The sequence below is a fragment of the Berghia stephanieae genome, chromosome 7 (assembly GCF_034508935.2).
Source record: "Berghia stephanieae isolate SIO BIC M18660-M18661 chromosome 7, UCSD_Bste_1.3, whole genome shotgun sequence".
NCBI classification, from domain to species: Eukaryota; Metazoa; Mollusca; class Gastropoda; order Nudibranchia; family Aeolidiidae; genus Berghia; species Berghia stephanieae.
In genome coordinates, this window is record NC_088366.1 from 41,513,652 (window position 1) to 41,532,861 (window position 19,210).

At 37.3% G+C, this 19,210-nt stretch overlaps 1 protein-coding gene and 1 long non-coding RNA gene across 2 annotated transcripts in view; both read left to right on the top strand.

The window, feature by feature from the left end:
• The first annotated feature begins 356 nt into the window (after window positions 1–356).
• LOC144977248 (uncharacterized) overlaps window positions 357–19,210 on the top strand; it is a 127,960-nt gene continuing 109,106 nt past the window's right edge. Inside the window, exon 1 of the mRNA XM_078922272.1 lies at window positions 357–709. The gene's annotated coding sequence lies outside the window, so the exon portion shown is untranslated. The remainder of the gene's footprint in view (window positions 710–19,210) is intronic.
• On the top strand, window positions 6,984–14,449 carry LOC144977249 (uncharacterized). The gene is made up of 2 exons (XR_013646284.1): window positions 6,984–7,241; window positions 13,051–14,449. It is a non-coding gene; the product is annotated as an uncharacterized LOC144977249 (long non-coding RNA).

The window sequence follows — 19,210 nt, forward strand, 5'->3', positions numbered from 1 at the left end:
AGAATAACAAGCAATTGTTAATGTTTGTTTCATGGCACACACACGCACACACACACACACACACATACACAAACACACATACACACACACACACTCACACACGTTCACCTCTGCATTGGCTACTCCAGCACCGTGGGCTGTAGGGCTCTGAGTTACTATATTTACTTAAAAGCGAATGCGTTCACAGAATTTTGCATTGTAAACGAAACAAGCAGGTTTATCTAATAGGGACAACTGATTAATGGGGGAAAGCCCTAATCAATTCAAGTTACCAATAACGAGGTTTTTGATCAGACAACAACACAGAGTACAGGCGGCAGACGAGAGTCTGGTGCCAAACACACTTTATCGACACCACAGGAACATCCACCACTCGCACTACGAGCACCGAAACTGCTTGTGAATTGGTTTATCGTGATCGCGCCTCTCCAATCACTGTCGACTACGACGCAAGTCTCCGAATCGATCTGGATTCGGAATTGGGATTTCTTTCTTTCTCCACATCCGGAATTTTAATCGCTACCTTGGTTTGAATAACTTTGTGATAATAATCTCATGCATATTTACATCCACGAAGTATTTATCTTCAAAGCTATTTCGAAATCTGAAGATGAAGAATGGACTAAACTGATAGTTGAACAACAACGAAATCAGGCACTCTTTGGATGTTTTATTCTGTATTAAACTTTGAATTAAGGAAGAATAACATGTAAGTGAAAATGATAACATTTTACCTATTTATTATAATTATTATTATTATTATTATTATTATTATTATTATTATTATTATTATTATTATTATTATTATTATTATTATTATTATTATGTTATTATTATTATTATTATTATTATTATTATTATCATTATTATTATTATTATTATTATTATTATTATTATTATTATATTATTATTATTATTATTATTATTATTATTATTATTATTATTATTATTATTATTATTATTATCATCCAGCGGGTGCTGTTCCTGGTTTATCTAATTAGCAATACGGCCACGTCGTTGTTACTGCTTTCTTAAAGGGGGGGGGGGGCGTATGTTATTTTAACTAGATTAAAGATGAGAGAAGTAGTTATTTGATCCGATTTGGTTAATCTTGCATATTACAATGACCACGCAGAGACTGCATCAGATCAGGTAAATTGCGTCCTTTCTTGTTATATTGACACTGACTCATCACTTAGTCAACCAATGTCAATACAGGACTATTGACATGGATTAGACGACTAGTTACACTCATAGACAACACCCAACAAACACACTCAATCGCACACTCACACACACACACACACACACACACACACATACAGAGGAGAGAGAGAGAGAGAGAGAGAGAGAGAGAGAGAGAGAGAGAGAGAGAGAGAGAGAGAGAGAGAGGAAGAACGAAAGAAAAAATAAAAAAAAAAAAAAGAGAGAGAGAGAGAGAGAGAGAGAGAGAGAGAGAGAGAGAGAGAGAGAGGAGAAACATGTTCCCCATCTCTCTATCTCCTTCTCAATCTATCTCGCTGTCTATGTCTCTCTCTACAAATACACATCTCTCTGTCTCTCTCTCTCTCTCTCACACACACACACACACACAGACATACACATAAACACACGCACATCTTTATGTGTCTTTTTCACATATGCACATGTGCTGACCAACAAAAACAGACAAATACACACAGCCAGAACCACAAACACCCCATCCCTCTCATAACATACGATGATAACAAACACACCCATACACAAACACAGACACACATTCACACACACCCACACTCTCTCTCTCTCTCTCACACAAAACAACTCATCACTCTTTTTATGTACGACGATACAAACCCACACACATACATAAACACAAACACACCCACACACAAACTCTCTGTCACAAACACACACACACACACACGAACACACACACACACACACACCAACGCGCACATCTTTCTGTGTCTTTTCACATACGCACAAAAACAGACGAATTCACACATCCACAACCACAAACATCCCATCCCTCTCTTTAAATATTCTGATGATAAACACACATATAAACAATACACAAACACACACACTCTCTCTCTCTCTCTCTCTCTCTCTCTCTCTCTCTCTTTCTCTCTCTCTCCCTCGCTCTCTCTCTCCTATCTCTTTCTCTCCCTCCCCCCCTCTCTCTCTCTCTCTCTCTCTCTCTCTCTCTCTCTCTCTCTCATATTTATGTGTATTTTTCACATACGCACATGGGACGACCCACGAACACAGACGAACACACACACATACACGCACACACACACACACGCTCTCTCTCTCTCTCTCACACACACACACACACACACATTTTGACACAAAGACGCACATTGCTATTTATAACGTTAACACATTTGAATACCATTTGATGTAGATTCGATCTTGGCATATTATTACTATTTTCTATTCTCATAATAAGAGAAGGATTAATATCATTATCATAAATCGTTCATACCCCTCCCCCCCCCCCCCCCCCCCTTTCACAACGTCCCTCACACACATTTCTTCTCTTGGTACCCTATCATATGCTTTCTCCAGGTCAATAGACAGATATCCAGGCCTCTCGGACAATCGTCATAATGTAAACAATGGTAGTGATTGGTAGACACAGCAAACTGTGCAGGTTTTACTTTCGATGGTTTGTGTTTACGTAAAGTACCTACTGTTCTACCGTTTGATCAAGAGAACCAACACAGAAAACTATGCGGAAATTTAAACGTTCATAATCTGATCGAGAATATCGTGCGATAACTGGTCACCCATTTGACGGTATAAGAACAATAACAATGGTCAGAGAGAGGCCTATTTCATTCACGTTGCCGTTTATTAACAACCAACGATGTTTGTCCGAACACGTGCGAGGGTGTGCCACAAATTCCATGATTTGATTGGTCAGAAATCTACTGGTTAATTAACACACAATGTAATTCTCTTTGCTTTTCTCTATACTTCTCTGCGGTCACTTTTAGAGCAAATATAAATTCACTATTGATTGTAACTTAACTGGGTTTTTTTGTTTTGTTTGTTTTTGTTTTGTTTTTTCCTTCATAGCGCCCTGAGCACCTTAGAGTGGAAGTCGTGTACGCTTTATAAATTCTTCTTCATTATTATTATTATTATTATTATTATTATTATTATTATTATTATTATTATTATTATTATTATTATTATTATTATTATTATTATTACACCCCAAGGAGTCACTCTCAGTCCCGTCTTATTTATCGTTTACCTTAAGCAATCATTAACAGAGCAAATCAGTACCCACGTTGCGCTCACAATTCGAAAAAGAGCTAAAAGGACATACGCTGGCTGTTTGTTTTTTTTTTTTTTGTTTTTTTTACTTCATTGGCATAAACCAAGCCGATGTGACAGAAATCAAAAGTATCCAACAAAAACACCAACTCAATGCAGAAAAAAAGCCCACCGTCGCCTTACTGCCGAGGAAAGAAGACGAGTGGAGATCAACAATTAAAGTAGAGTCACTGATATGAGATAAGAGGATGTCGAAAGGAAAAAATATATTAACAGGGACCCCAATACAAAGCTCATGTGAAGTCTATACTCATTTAGTGGTACCTGGGATTGACAAAATAAAAAGCAAAATCTCGATAGGTTTTTACCCGTTTTCTTCGGTTCTTTATATTCCCGGCAATTGTGTCTACCTCACATTCTGGTGCAGCATTCGCGAAACTCCGGTCCGGATCCAATGACAATCTTATCAATCGCCAAGCGTGACGGCTAAAGTGTGTAAAGTCGGGACTTACCACGTCTCCTGCAACCGTTGCTTCCTTCCTTCTGCAAGAGACTGAAGTAGTTTACCGGCTACGTCCTGGGACTGGGTCTGCTAGTACTCTTTGTACAGCTTTTCCGATTCTTCCGTCCAGCAGGGGGTGTAAGATTTCTGCTTTCCCCGTGGAATGGAAACATTTGGTTATATTCTCGGAGTTGGGAGGGATGGCAGGACAAACCTGCTCGATATAGGAACTGAATTCCTCCCAGTTAGCCTTCCTGAAGTTCAATCTGCAGAGTGGAAGAGACTGCACCCTCGGAATTGTCACCTCCGCTGTGACAAGAACCGGCCTGTGCTGGCTATGCGGGAAGTCGCCAAGGACTGTCCGAGGTTCAACGTTCGCTCCCTTCGTGACGTGGATGATGTCAGGAGGTCAGGTCCTTCTTATGGCGGGTGCCACTGAAGGTACCCTTGGCTGTAGGATCGTACACTAGGTGTAGATCGTTGCAGTCCATCCATGAGTGGAGTTATCTACTTGCCTCTTTGCAGTCTCGGTAGCCCCATTCATGATGGTGGCTATTAAAGTCTCCCAGACAGATGGAAGGATGACTAACCATCGCTACCGGTGGTGTAGTCCAAGTCGTTCTAGGTGGTTTGTAGATGTGAAAAAAAAACAGCCAACCTACCTCTAAGGAAATTCTATTCACCTTGTTGCTGTCTGTTGCGCTCTCAATGACCCTTACCTTCGATGGCTCTTTAGCGTAAATGCTAACCTCTCCTTTGAGCCTCGAAGTTTCCTCTCGCTGGATTTGGAATCGAGAAGATTGGGCGCCTGAATAAAGATAGATCTCCTGTAATAGGAGCATATCTATTATATGGACGGCCAGTAGTTTGACAAAAGCTCATAATTGTTTGCCATACTCTGGCTCTCAATATTTAGGGACAATGTCTGCGTCAGGTCCCTAACCCTGGTATCGCATTTTACAGCTGGTGTATTCGGACGTTCGCTTATTTCTCGACCATGCCGACGACCCTAGCGACACGAACGCGGTAGTTTGGCTAGGCGGCCGACCGCTTCGCCATTGAAGAATCTTTTTCTTGGACATAATCATGTGAACATAGAAGTGTGGCAGAGTATTCGATTCACATTTGATGGTAGATTGCTCCTTGGTAGAGTATTCACTTCACAGTAGATTGTAGAGTAATCGGTTCACATTAGATTGGAGAATATTCGATTCACATTAGATGGTAAGTACACCCCTTTACACAAGAATGTAGAGTACTTGATTTACATTAGATGGTAGGGTACTCCCTTCACATTAGGTGGGAGGTACTCCCTTCACATTAGACGATAAAGTACTCAATTCACAATAGATCAGACCTGCCTACTTAAAGATTTAAATTTCGTATTTTTAAGAGAGAGAAATTGTACTTGCTATAGTTAATTTTAAAAATCAATAATTTACCCTCATAAGGATGTTTTTAAAACACTTCAAAATCCTTAAAATTATGGAGACTGGCATCAACTTTTATTTTCAAAAAGTTTTAACGCTCAGGAATATAAGAAATTGTAGCCAAATTTCGTAATTCTACGATTTTTTTTCGTAATAGTAGGCAGGTCTGTATAAGGTGGTTGAGTACTCGGTTCACATTAGATGATGGAGTAATCGCTTCACATTAGATTGGTAGAATACTCGCATCACATTAGACGGCAGATTGCACGGTTCACATTAGACGGTAAATTACTCGCTCCACAAACAAATCCTCCACCCCCCCCCCCCCCCCCTTGGAGACTTTTCTAGTCCACCCAGCAGTGATTGCGTGGCTAGATCAGAAAAGTACCTTGCAATAAACTAGTGTTCCACTAAAAAGGGCGGCAAGCAATTACTATTGTCAATTAACGCTACAGATACCGAGACAAATCTCCGGCCCCATTGGCTCTGTTGAACTACTTTTATCAGAATTGTAATTATATGCAGGTAATCCACAATATAAGGCATGCACTCATCCAAATCGCCGGATATGCGTTTGATTATGCAAATACGAAACATAATATATTGCTGGCCAGATAACTCGCATCTATTATAAATGGAAATGATGTCATGTTACAGGATAGCTGAAATTTGATGGTATGCCAAGTCTTGAATTCCAAGAATTAACCTTTTTCTTCTTTTTTCTCATGTAAGCTACTAAAATAGTTTTTAACCAAATACAATTTTATGAATATTTTTAACTTTATAATTCTTTAGGCAAACAAAATCGTATGTATGATAACTTTAACATTGGATTTTGTAAGATATACACCAGACAGCTCAATACATAAACTACTTCCCTTCATTTGTCATTATTGTTTCGAATATTATATTTATTGTTAGACTTTTCATTCATTAATTCATATTTGCTTCCAACCCCCCCCCCCCACCCCCCTCATATCTATGTATATGTGCAAGAGTGAGGGTATGTGTTACTTGTGTGTGCGCGTTTGTATAAATGTCTGTAGTAGTAGTAGTAGTAGTAGCAGATGTCACCGCAATTGAGGACAGCCTTGAAACCTCCCACCAATCTGGTCACAGGGCAGTGAGATGATGTGGTCTGCTGTCTCTAGCGTTCCCTGAATGTCGGGACAGTCGGCTGATTTCCTCAGACCCCATCGATGCATGTTTGCAGCAGTCCTGTCGTGTCCTGTCAGTAGTTGGTTTGAGCCGATCCAATATTTTCGATTGCCATTCCTGAAGCCTGGCATAAATTCCGTTGGGTCTTTGATATATATATATATATATATATATATATATATATATATATATATATATATATATATATATATATACATATATATATATATATATATATATATATATATATATATATATATATATATTATATATATATTAATATATATATATATATATATATATATATATATATATATATATATATATATATATTTCCTCTCTTTCCAAACATATACTATAAATAAATAGATAGATTGGCATGCACATTTTATGTATCATTTTGATCTAAAAATTTCCATGTTTATTTATTTATTTTGTATATCCTATTTGTATGTTTGTGTGTTTGTATTGTTGGCTTTTCCTGGTTTAGTTCATTCATCCATTAGGGAAATAATTCTTTGGAGTCTATCTCGAGAAAATACCGAGATAATCCAGACGTCCGTAAATTGAGCAATGCCGGTTAAATATTTTTCTCAAGGAAAAAAATGAGATGCCAATAGGCTTCCTAAGTCGTGACGTAATCCTGCGCAGCAACGCATGGCAACAAACCGGCTGGCTCTAAACAGTCGAGAAAAATGGCTGACACGAACCCTATTTCCATCACCGCCCTTATGAAATACTTCTCCAATGAGCATAAAAGTGTCTCGCGAGGTGAAAATCATCATCAGTCAGGTCATGTTTTGACTTTCACTTACTCAGATGGCTTGATGTTCGGCAAAGTTCAAGCCAGCATGAAGAATAAAGAGTATTCTGTGAAGGTAAGTCATTTCGTCTTCTCATTCTCACTCTCAAAATCTCACATCTCCGTAAAACTACTGTTGGACAATAATCAGTTTACTTTGAGTTTAGGCAGATTTAGTATATCCAATGGAAAGATTTAACTGTTTACGTTCGATTTTAGTTAGGGAGAGAGAGAGGGAGTCATTGAATTATTGTGTTTTTATCTTATGGACCACGGACTTTGAGTCTTTGAGGTCTTAGTCTTGCTTCGCTAATTTTCGTTGCTATTGACTATAGTCTACTACATACTATTTAGTATGGAAGTGGTTATTCAGTATCTGATACTGAATAGTGCTTTGCCACTATTCAGTATCCACAAGGAACTCTTTTTTATAGAGAGAGTGAAAAGTGCGACAATCTCGGTCGAACTACTGACCTACTTCCAGATTGAACACGTGCAGTAACTGACAGCCCGATTCAAAGTTGTAAAAATATTTTGATCGTAATTTTTTAATTTCTGCTATAGTGCAATTAACATAGTTCAAAATATCAAAGTAAGAGTGGAATTCAAATACATTTTTAAATATCTAAATAGAGATGATTAAATGTCACTAAATGTTCAGTGACACCATGGCTTGGTGGAAATAACCTGTTTGACTCTGAGCTTAAGGTTCGAGAGTTCAAATCCCGGCAGGGATAATTTTTTTTTTTTCCCCAATATTTTAAAAATTCCTTCTGTCGATTGATATTTTTTAAACTTTTGTTTTGATAATTTTATTTGCTAGTAATATGCTTTAATGTTGATATTATACTATTGTTCTTTTATTATTATTATTATTATTATTATTATTATTATTATTATTATTATTATTATTATTATTATTATTATTAGTATTATTATTATTATTTTTTCTACTTACTTACAATTATTATTATTATTATTATTGTTGTTGTAATCGTCATCATCATCATTATTATGATTATTATTTTTTTTTAAATCAAGTAGTTCGAGTAATTTAATCAGTTATCGATTTATTACGAATATCTTTTATGTGTTATAATCTCGTTGTTGTTTTTCATTGATGTGCTCTTCTATTGTTTATTACCTTTTAAAATCTTGTTTTTTCTGTTTGTCTCATTTGTTGTTGTTGTTGTTGTTGTTGTTGTTGTTTGTTTGTTTGTTTGTTTGTTTGTTTGTTTGGTCATCTAAGACAAACCCGATTCATTATAAATATGTGGCCAGACTTTCTGCCATTATTAATTGAGCGATGTACTTCCGTGAATTAATTGCCGTATTATATTAAAATTTACGTGATAACAATAATAATAATAATAATAATAATAATAATAATAATAATAATAATAATAATAATAATAATAATAATAATAATAATAATATTAATAATAATAATAATAATAATAATAATAATAATAAGAAGAAGAAGAAGAAGAAGAAGAAGAAGAAGAAGAAGAAGAAGAAGAAGAAGAAGAAGAAGAAGAAGAAGAAGAAGAAGAAGAAGAAGAATAATGATAATAATAATAATAATAATAATAATAATAATAATAATAATAATAATAATAATAATAATAATAATAATAATAATAATAATAATAATAATAATAATAGTAATAATAATAATAATAATAATAATAATAATAATAATAATAATAATAATAATAATAATAATAATAATAATAATAATGATGATGATGATGATGATGATGATGATGATGATGATGATGATGATGATGATGATGATGATGATAATAATAATAATAATAATAATAATAATAATAATAATAATAATAATAATGATTTAAATAGATATACTGAATATTAGACTACAATTGACATCTATTTTCTGAATACAGGTGGTATTTTTAGGGTGTTTTTCTTTTTTACGAAACCTGCCAAAACACGCCGAACCCCGACAAAGTTATGGGAAGTCGGTAGCAGTGGGGAGTGAACCTGGGACTCAGGGAGGTGTACACCATTGGGGAGTGAACCTGGGACTGGGTTTCGTAAAAAAAAAGCAATTACTTTTTTATGAAACCCGACAATATCCCACAAAGTTATGGAAAGGAAGTAGGCAACAGTGGGGGAGTGAACCCGAGACTCAGGGAAGTGTAGACTATTGGAGAGTAAACCTAAGTCTATGGTTTTTCGGTGGGTTTTGTAAAAAAGTAATTGCTTCATTCTCGTCTTGTACCCAACTCCCATAGTCCAGCTTCATTTCCCACTAGTATCTATCTTCCATAGTCCCAGGTTCATTTCCACTGATATCCTCTTCTCGCAGTCCCAGGTTCACTCCCAACCAGTGTGCACTTCCCTGAATCCCGGTTCATTGCCCAATGGTGCCCCCTTCCCATAACTTTTGGCAATTTCAGTAGGTTTCGAAATAAAAGTACATTCTGAGCTCACTGTCCACTGGTACCAGCCTCTCGCAGTCCCAGGTTCAATCCTCATCGGTGTCCAAATCCCAGATTCAATCCCCACTGCTGCCTACTTCCCATAACTTTGTCGGGTTGTGGCGGGCTTCGTAAAAAGTAATTCCCCCTCCCCCTTGGTATTGCTTTTTTACAAAATCCAGAGTCCCAGGTTCACTCCCCACAAGTGTACTTCCCTGAATCTCAAGATCATCCCCCACTGTTGCCTACTTCAATAACTTTGTCGGATATTGACAGGTTTCGTTGGATTTCGTAAAAAAGTAATTGCTTTTATATGAAACTCGCTGAAAACCACCAAAAACCATAGTCTCATGTTCACTCCCTACTGGTGTACACTTCCCTGAGTCTCAGGTTCATTCCCCACTGTTGCCTACTTCCCACAACTTTGTCTGATATTGCCTGGTTTCGTAAAAAATTAATTGCTTTTATGTGAAACTAGCTGAAACCCGCCAAAAACCAGAGTCTCAGGTTCACTCCCCACTGGTGTACACTTCCATGAATCTCAGGTTCACTCCCCACTGTTGCCTACTTCCCATAACTTTGTCGGATATTGCCGGGTTTCTAAAAAAAGTAATTGCTTTTATGTGAAACTCCCTGAAACCCGCCGAAAACCAAAGTCTCAGGTTTACTCCCCACTGGTGTACACTTCCCTGAGTCTCAGGTTCACTCCCCACTGTTGCCTACTTCCCATAACTTTGTCGGATATTGCCGGGTTTCGTAAAAAAGTGAATGCTTTTATGTGAAACTCGCTGAAACTCGCCGAAAACCATATTCTCAGGTTCACTCCCTACTGGTGTACACTTCCCTTAGTCTCAGGTTCACTCCCCATTATTTGCCTACTTTCCATAACTTTGCCCCATTTTGTTGGAATTTGGTGCATTTTGTAAACAAAAAGTAATTGCTTTTTTTTTCAAAACCCGCCGAAACCCAGTCCCAGGTTCACTCCCCACTAGTGTATACTTCCCCGAATCTCAGGTTTACTCCCCAGCACTGTTGCCTACTACCCATAACTTTCTCGGGTATTGCCAGGTTTTCGTCGGTTTTCGTAAAAAAGCAATTGCTTTTATATGAAACTCGCTGAAACCCGCAGAAAACCATAGTCTCAGGTTCACTCCTCAATGGTGTACACTTCCCTTAGTCTCAGGTTCACTCCCCACTGTTGCCTACTTCCCATAACTTTGTCGGATATTGCCTGGTTTCGTAAAAAAGTAATTGCTTTTATGTGAAACTCCCTGAAACCCACCAAAAACCAAAGTCTCAGGTTTACTCCCCACTGGTGTACACTTCCCTGAGTCTCAGGTTCACTCCTCATTGTTGCCTACTTCCCATAACTTTGTCGGATATTGCCGGGTTTCGTAAAAAAGTAATTGCTTTTATGTGAAACTCCCTGAAACCCACCGAAAACCAAAGTCTCAGGTTTACTCCCCACTGGTGTACACTTCCCTGAGTCTCAGGTTCACTCCTCATTGTTGCCTACTTCCCATAACTTTGTCGGATATTGCCGGGTTTCGTAAAAAAGTAAATGCTTTTATGTGAAACTCGCTGAAACTCGCCGAAAACCATAGTCTCAGGTTCACTCCCTACTGGTGTACACTTCCCTTAGTCTCAGGTTCACTCCCCATTATTTGCCTACTTTCCATAACTTTGCCCCATTTTGTTGGGATTTGGTGCATTTTGTAAACAAAAAGTAATTGCTTTTTTTTTCAAAACCCGCCGAAACCCAGTCCCAGGTTCACTCCCCACTAGTGTACACTTCCCCGAATCTCAGGTTCACTCCCCATCACTGTTGCCATAACTTTCTCGGATATTGCCAGGTTTCGTCGGGTTTCGTAAAAAATTAATTGCTTTTATATGAAACTAGCTGAAGCCCGCCGAAAACCATAGTCTCAGGTTCACTCCCCACTGGTGTACACTTCATTGAGTCCCAGGTTCACTCCCCACGCTTTGCCTACTTTCCACAACTTTTCCGCATATTGCCGGGTTTCGTAAAAATGTAATCCCCCCCCCCCCCCCCCCCCATATTGTTATTGCTTTTTTACAAAACCCAGAGTCCCAGGTTCACTCCCCACTGGTGTACACTTCCCTGAATCTCAGGTTCATCCTCTCCCCCCCCCCCCCCCCCCCCTACACACACACACACACACACACACACACGCTGCTGCCTACCTCTCATAACTTTGTCGGATATTGCCAGGTGTCGTCGTGTTTCGTAAAAAAGTAATTGCTTTTTATTTGGAAACCCGCCGAAACCCAGTCCCAGGTTCACTCCCCACTGGTGTACACTTCTCTGAGTCCCATATTCACTCCTACAGCTGCCCTCTTCCCATCACTTTTTCAGGTTTCGGAGAAAAAAAAACACCGTATTATAGTGCAAAACCACTATTCAGTGTCAGATACTGAATAGTACAAAACCACTATTCAGTATCAGATACTGAATAGTGCAAAACCACTATTCAGTATCAGATACTGAATAGTGCAAAACCACTATTCAGTATCAGATACTGAATAGTGCTAGCCATTTAGTATCGTGTTGTAACCTTTATTATAATACTCATATGAGCATCACAATCACCAATCACGCTAGACATTTTATCATACTTCATGTGGGGCAGCGTGGATCAGCGGTACGGTTTTTGCTTCGTACCCGAAAGGTACCGAGTTCGTTCACCCGCCGCTGCTCTGTGTGGCCTTGAGCAAGTCACCTCGCCCTAGCTCAATTTGCGGCGCTGCACCGCGGTTATTCCAGTCTTCCCTGGGACTAGATCCAAGAGATAAATTTCCTCTATGGGATGAATAAAGGATTTATTTAGACCAGTGTTAGTCTCGGTAAACTAAACTTCCTATTGGGTTAAGGTGTAATGTAAATGTTGCTGCTTGAAACTCGAAGAAATCAATAACATTGTGAAATTGAATGTGAACTTCAATTTAATATACGAAAACAGATAAAAAGGACGTTCGGGTTTCCCCCTTATCAACAAAGCAAGATGAATGAAAGAATCACTTAATTTGTTTTTTTTAAATTGAGTTTTTATACAGCGTAATATCCACTAAATGTGCTCAAAGTGCTTTACTAGGGGTCCCTGGCCAACAGCAACATTTAACATGTAAGACGGGACATGATGCCTGTTGAGCGATATTACAATTTTTTCGGACAGAGACAACGCTGTTAACGGCCAGGTAATCATTTGACACCTGAGTACGGTGAGAGATTGTGAGTAAAGAGCCTTCTCCAAGGACTCAACTATGCGCCGAGCGAGGCCCAAACCCAGGACCTTCTGATCTGAAAGCGAGTGTCATACCACAAGACCACAACAGACGTTTTATTAGTTTGTTTGTTTTTTGCCTATTGAGCATGGTCGCAGCTCTAAATTTGAATCTTTTATTCTTTTACTTCCACAGATCTATCTTGATGATGCCTTGGGTTGATTCAGTCCAAAACTAATTTGTCATATTTTACTTAACAATGTTAATGACATTGAACATACATTGATACAACAATGCCATAATTTGTCATGTTTATCATGTAAAATCATGTATGGACCTACAAAACCATTATTTTGAATGGTGATTTGATGATGATGAACAAAATATGTGTGTTGTACAAAATAAATGGCAAAGCTAACAAAATGCAGTCTCCTTAATAAGAGGAGACTGGGGATTGACAAGTGCTGCAACAAATTGAAAAATAATATCAGATGTTTCTCTTAACATGGTTGGAATATATGAGAGGATGTTAACATTTTTCAGTCTTTCATTAGCCCTCTCAACATGAATTCTACATGAAGCAATTTGTTTTGTTAATAAAATCTCATTTTTAGTAAATTTATTATGTAAAAAGGAAGGGATATTTACAGTTACTCCTTGAGGTAAAATATCTTGAATCAGGATGGGGTTTTACCTTTATTACCTTTATCTGCTAAAATTAAATCTCCAGGGCTTAAAATTAAAAGTTTTAGTAATCCACAATTTTGTACAATGACCTTATCCGAGACAGACCCTGGATACAGTTTAGAAATAAAATTTATCACACCATTTGGACTCAGACCAACAAGAGCTTTAACAGAATTCATGGACCTATAAGAAGAATAAGTTAACCGTTGTTTATCCATTTCTTTAGGAATAGCAATTTGGTCATATGTACAATCAATGATCATTCTGCAATTTGGAAATCTTAAAAATGATGATGGAGCTGATAGTTTATTTTTATGTCTAGAAGGGCATGTAACCTTCATAACATTTTCAAAGAGAAGCTTATGGCTTATGTTAAACATGAATAAAAGTTTGTATAATATTTGTTATAGTACTTTCACTAACGCTAAACAATTGTGAAATATGAAGGTTAGCGTAGTTCTGTCTAAGTTTCATAAGTGTAATAATGAAAATTTGGTCTTTTAATGCAACTGTCTCTTCCTGAACTTCCCATCCACTATAATAAATAATGTTACCTCTAAAGCACTCAACATATTGAACAATAATATTAAATATTTTAAAACAATGTACACCTGTCTCCATTCGAAGAACTTTTTCTGTAAGGCTTGAAACAGTGTAAGTGCGTTGAATCTAACTTAGTTGGGTTTTTTAAAGCTAGCTATTTCCTTATTTTTGTCTGTAATTTGTTGTTCTTGAATTAAATTTGTTGTTCTATTTAAAATATCCTCACTTGTTCTACAATCTGTTTTTTTTAAAAGATGGAATCCTGTGATGATGGTGACGAGAGTTGAGATGATGATGAGGGAGAAGATAATGAGGATGATGATGAGGAGGAAAATAATGATGATGAGGAATCTGGTTTTTTTAAAGGTGGGACTTTGTGATGATGATGAAGAGAGTTGAGCTGATCATGATGATGATGATGATGATGATGATGATGATGATGATGGTGGTGGTGGTGGTGGTGGACTTCTTGATGTTGGTGCCAATTGAGATGGGGTGGGAATTCCTTGTGTCACTTTTCTTTTCTTTCTTTCTGGCTCTGGTGGAAACAATTTATTTTTATTTCTGTCAAACCATTCAGGGAGGTTGGCTTTGTCACCATCTCTGAAGTGACAAGAACATACTCTTGATGATGATGTTGGATCTTTTGTCCTTTCTCCTGAAATGAAAAGATTAAAAAAAACAACAATAATTCTGTTGGGCATATTATTTAATTTGATAAGTACTTTGTTTTAGACTATCTTGTTTGACACCAGCTCAATGCATGATAAATCAAAGGTGTGCAAGAGACTAGGTTACTGGTGGGTCTCTCGCCTGTCTTTTATGAAATCGCACATTCAGCAAAATGTCGCACTTCCTCATTACTTCTTTTGATGATTTTGACTAGGTATATATAAAAATATGAATTCTTAAATTTACACAGTTAAAGTTGATCTTGGGGTTGAGTGTGGCAAGACTGGCGTTTTCTCTTTATTTCAGTCAGTACTGTACTGGACAGTGCGGTGATGGAAACTTTGGAGTGTCAACAATCGGGCACAGGTAAAGGAGAGAGGTCCCTGCCGCCATCTTGCTTTGTTCACACAGAGTTGCCACCTCGGCTGTCGGGGAGGGGAGGCATGGCAGAGAATCAGAGAAACTTTCCAAAAAAAAAGAGGAAAGTATGTGTGTTTGTGTGTGTGTGTGTGTGTGTGTGAGAGAGAGAGAGAGAGAGAGAGAGAGAGAGAGAGAGAGAGAGAGAGAGAGATATCTGCGTGAGGGGAGGAGGGGGGGGGGGGGGGAGAGGTTGCGTTATTTTATTTATTTATTTTCATTTTGCCATAAAGGTATCGAGTTTAAAGTAAGATTTTAACAAATATTTTCTTCTCTTTCTTCTTGTTCTCCTTTTAAAAAAATTATCACTTATCAGTTGAACTTAACTCTCATTCAGTTTATCAGCCTTAACATCAAAACGATTGAGATATCATTTTTGCTTCAACTTCAATAAAAACCTAGTTTGGAATGTATTTTTATTTATAATTTCGTGCAATTGTACACTTTAATCATAAAATATAGGTCTACGTAAGCTAGAACTTGACCTAGATCTGGACTACGAACTCTATCAAATGTTCGACGAGGCGTGCGTGCTTACCTGACTAAAGTGATCCACTTTTTCTTCAATTTTTTGTCTGCCTGTCCATTTGGAAATCTGTAAAACTTGCAAGAGTGACTCTCTGACTGGTGTAGACAATCTGGTACAAAACACTGGACCATATTTAAGATAAAAATTGTTTTTTGAGCGATTTTCCAATTATTCCTTGCCCGGACCAAGCACGGATTTTTTTTGTTTAGAGCCAGCCGATTCGTTGCTAGGCGGACGTGACGTCAGACTGTGGAATCCTATAGCTGGGCTCGAACCTGGGTCTCCAAAGTGGAAATGCAAAACCTCATTCACCCGCCCATTTCGCCGTCATGCGATATTACAACACGAAGTCAAAACATTGATTCTAAGTGTTGTAAATATATCTGTTCAACTCGAACAGTATCTAGCCGCAAAGAGTTAATTCACAGACCATCACGCCAACGTTCTTATAGATCAATACTTTTTCTTTCCACGCATCCTGTTGACTTCCTGTGGTAAACCATTCCATACGGATATGACCTTTCAACTTTTACGGCCGTGGGTTTCCATTTTCGTTTGGCTTAAAACCACGGCACAAGCGTGAACATGACATAAACATTATATAAGTATATTTATCAAGGCGATGGGGGGGGGGGATAAATCGTTTGCCCATGATGCAATAAACGTATTTGTAAATAATAATAATATATCTTTATTCTCCTCAAAATAGTGGCAATTTGTCATTTGGTTACACATTTATATTGACATAGACACACTCACACATAATATACAAACTAGTAACATCGTAGTCATCGTCACCATCATCGGCAACAACATCATCATGATCATGATGATCATCATCAATGTAGGTGGGAGTGGAACTTCGTTAATCATAATGGGTTATACGGGCTTATCCAGCCCAATTATATTATATTATAGCATAATATAGTGCAAGAGCGTCATTTATTATATGTACTATAGAGACATAAAATATTATAAAGTAAATAGATGAGGTTAGTTGTAACATCATCACTACCACCACTACTACAACCACCACAACATCACCGTAATTATCATCATCATCACCATCACTACTACAACCACCTCCACTAAGTCATCTTCATCATCATCATCATCATCATCATCATCATCATCATCATCATCATCATCATCAACAACAACATCACCACCGCCTATACCACCACTATTGTAACCGCCACCACCACCGCATCATTTTTATTCTGCTGAAATTGTGGGATTCCTGGTTGGAATCCATTGTATCCAAGTCAGGACTCATTGGAGGCAAATTACTCTTTAGAAATAAACCAAATGTAATTTCTTCTTCGCATTGAAAATCATGTGTCATTGATAGAAGGAAAAAAAAACAGAACTTATTCCACACTTTATTCCGATCAATTATTTGTTTTTTAACAAGACGGGGCAACTTCCACGCTATTAATAGTACAGAGTTTAAAGCAAGACGCAAGTCTGGAAACTTTTGATTTCGTGATTTTTGAACGTCTTTGGTATAACTAACCATCATAGCCAAGAAATAGAATGGACTTTAATTAAACTTGCGAGTAATTAGATAATTTGGCACGCTATTGTCAGCTAATCATGAGTCGTTGCGGCCATCTGTGGCTGACGTAATCATACACCTGAGTATATAATAGGTTGGCCGACTATCCGACGGTCGAGGGGAATAAATATGCGCGTACGCGCGCAAATCGTATTACACATGGAGTTCACCGCTAATTAACCGGTCGAATTTTGACTAATCAGAAGGAGGGATTTGTGAAAAGCCCTCTCGCCCGCTCGGGCAATATATCAAGTTGTTTACTTTCTCAACTAGTTCTCAATCTGAACCAGAGTATAGAAGGAACGAAGTCAAGTTGACGTCACTCACCTCTTTAGTAGTGTTTTTGTACAACTTGTCTGATTAGTTCTCGATAATTTCTATCAGTCAGACTATACGCGCTAAAGGTTACTCGTAATTTTGTGTGTTGGTACATTTTATTTGGTCATAACATCCACCAGCCAGATTGAATATACCAACTCAGACAACTGTGTGTAACCTTTAACGTTTATTGTCTGATTGATATAATTTAGTGAGAACTAATCAATAACAGGCTGTCTAAAAATTATAATAATGATTTGAGTGACGTCAACATTGTTCCATATATAAACGTTAAAGGTTACATAATGTAGTTTTATGCTAAGGTACGATTGATTGACATGTAGAATGAGCGAGCATTTTACTTTAACACATACCGTCGGTGGTTAAAAACTGTGTTTAACACTGCCATTGCCGACATTTGGACGGCTGTCCGAGGGTACATGGCTATGTTCCCTTTCACTGCGATGATGAAAGTAAATAGAACTATGGTTCGTTTCATTACACATATCCTAGCTGAGAGGTGGATATCTTTATGTGCTACATTGCAGTGAAATTTTGCATGGATATTACATATACCCACAACCAAAAAAAAAGTTTGTTGTTTTCTCCCGAAATGTATATCCATAAATTAGAAATAAAATTCTGATTAAAGTCATATTTAAAAAATCGAACTGTATCACGGATTTATAAAAAATGATGTCTACAGTTTATCAAGTTATAAAATACTATTCTATACACTATACAGTTTTTAAAAATACCATAAGACTACCGTGAGCATTCACTCAATTCACGTGCGTCTCATACCTGGCTTCAACAGTGACACAGACACTATCGCTGTCTCAATTTTAAATTGCACGAATGTCTACTTTTTGTCAACACATATCACGATCATTGTAATATTGTCATACGTTTAATCATCCATAAAATCAGAGGCGTAATGTAATTTCGTTTGCTTTTTTGACCTAACTTTCAATTCCCAAGTTTTTGACAATTGATATCAAATGCATTCTGTGATACAGTGACATTGAAAAACATTGCTTTGAATCTATTTAATTAATACAATCTTGAAGCCAGACGTGAGCGATTGTATTGCGACATTAACAATCCAATTGGTCGGATTTAGAACACAGATTTAAAAGGCTTAAGTGCACACTTTGATCATATTGAAATATTCGCTACTCGACGCCACTGATTTTGAAATAATGACCTTTTTAGGTCATGCCATTGTAATGTAAAGCATCTGAAACTTGAAATGAGTAACCGCAAAAGTTTTTAATATGCGCAGATAAGCAAAATCCTTAATCTGTATTGTTCTCAAATGGGAAAAATTATCTTTGTTTGGTCGTGGTTATATGAAATAAGTATGCTAAATATCAGTGCCATTCACTTGATAGTTTTAGAGAAAACCTCTCTAAGCTTGGATAAGAATTATGAAACGGACTATAGTTTTCACATCCTATGTGCCAAAAAAAAAAATCACTTCCGAATCTCTCTCATTTCAGTAATATACGCGCTGAAAGTTGAATTTATAGATTTGAAACTTGGATTAATTCTAAATGTTTTATTCGTACAATGGGTGTTATATCCTAAAGTGCAAATTATTAAAATCTAATATTTTTAATAATAGAGAA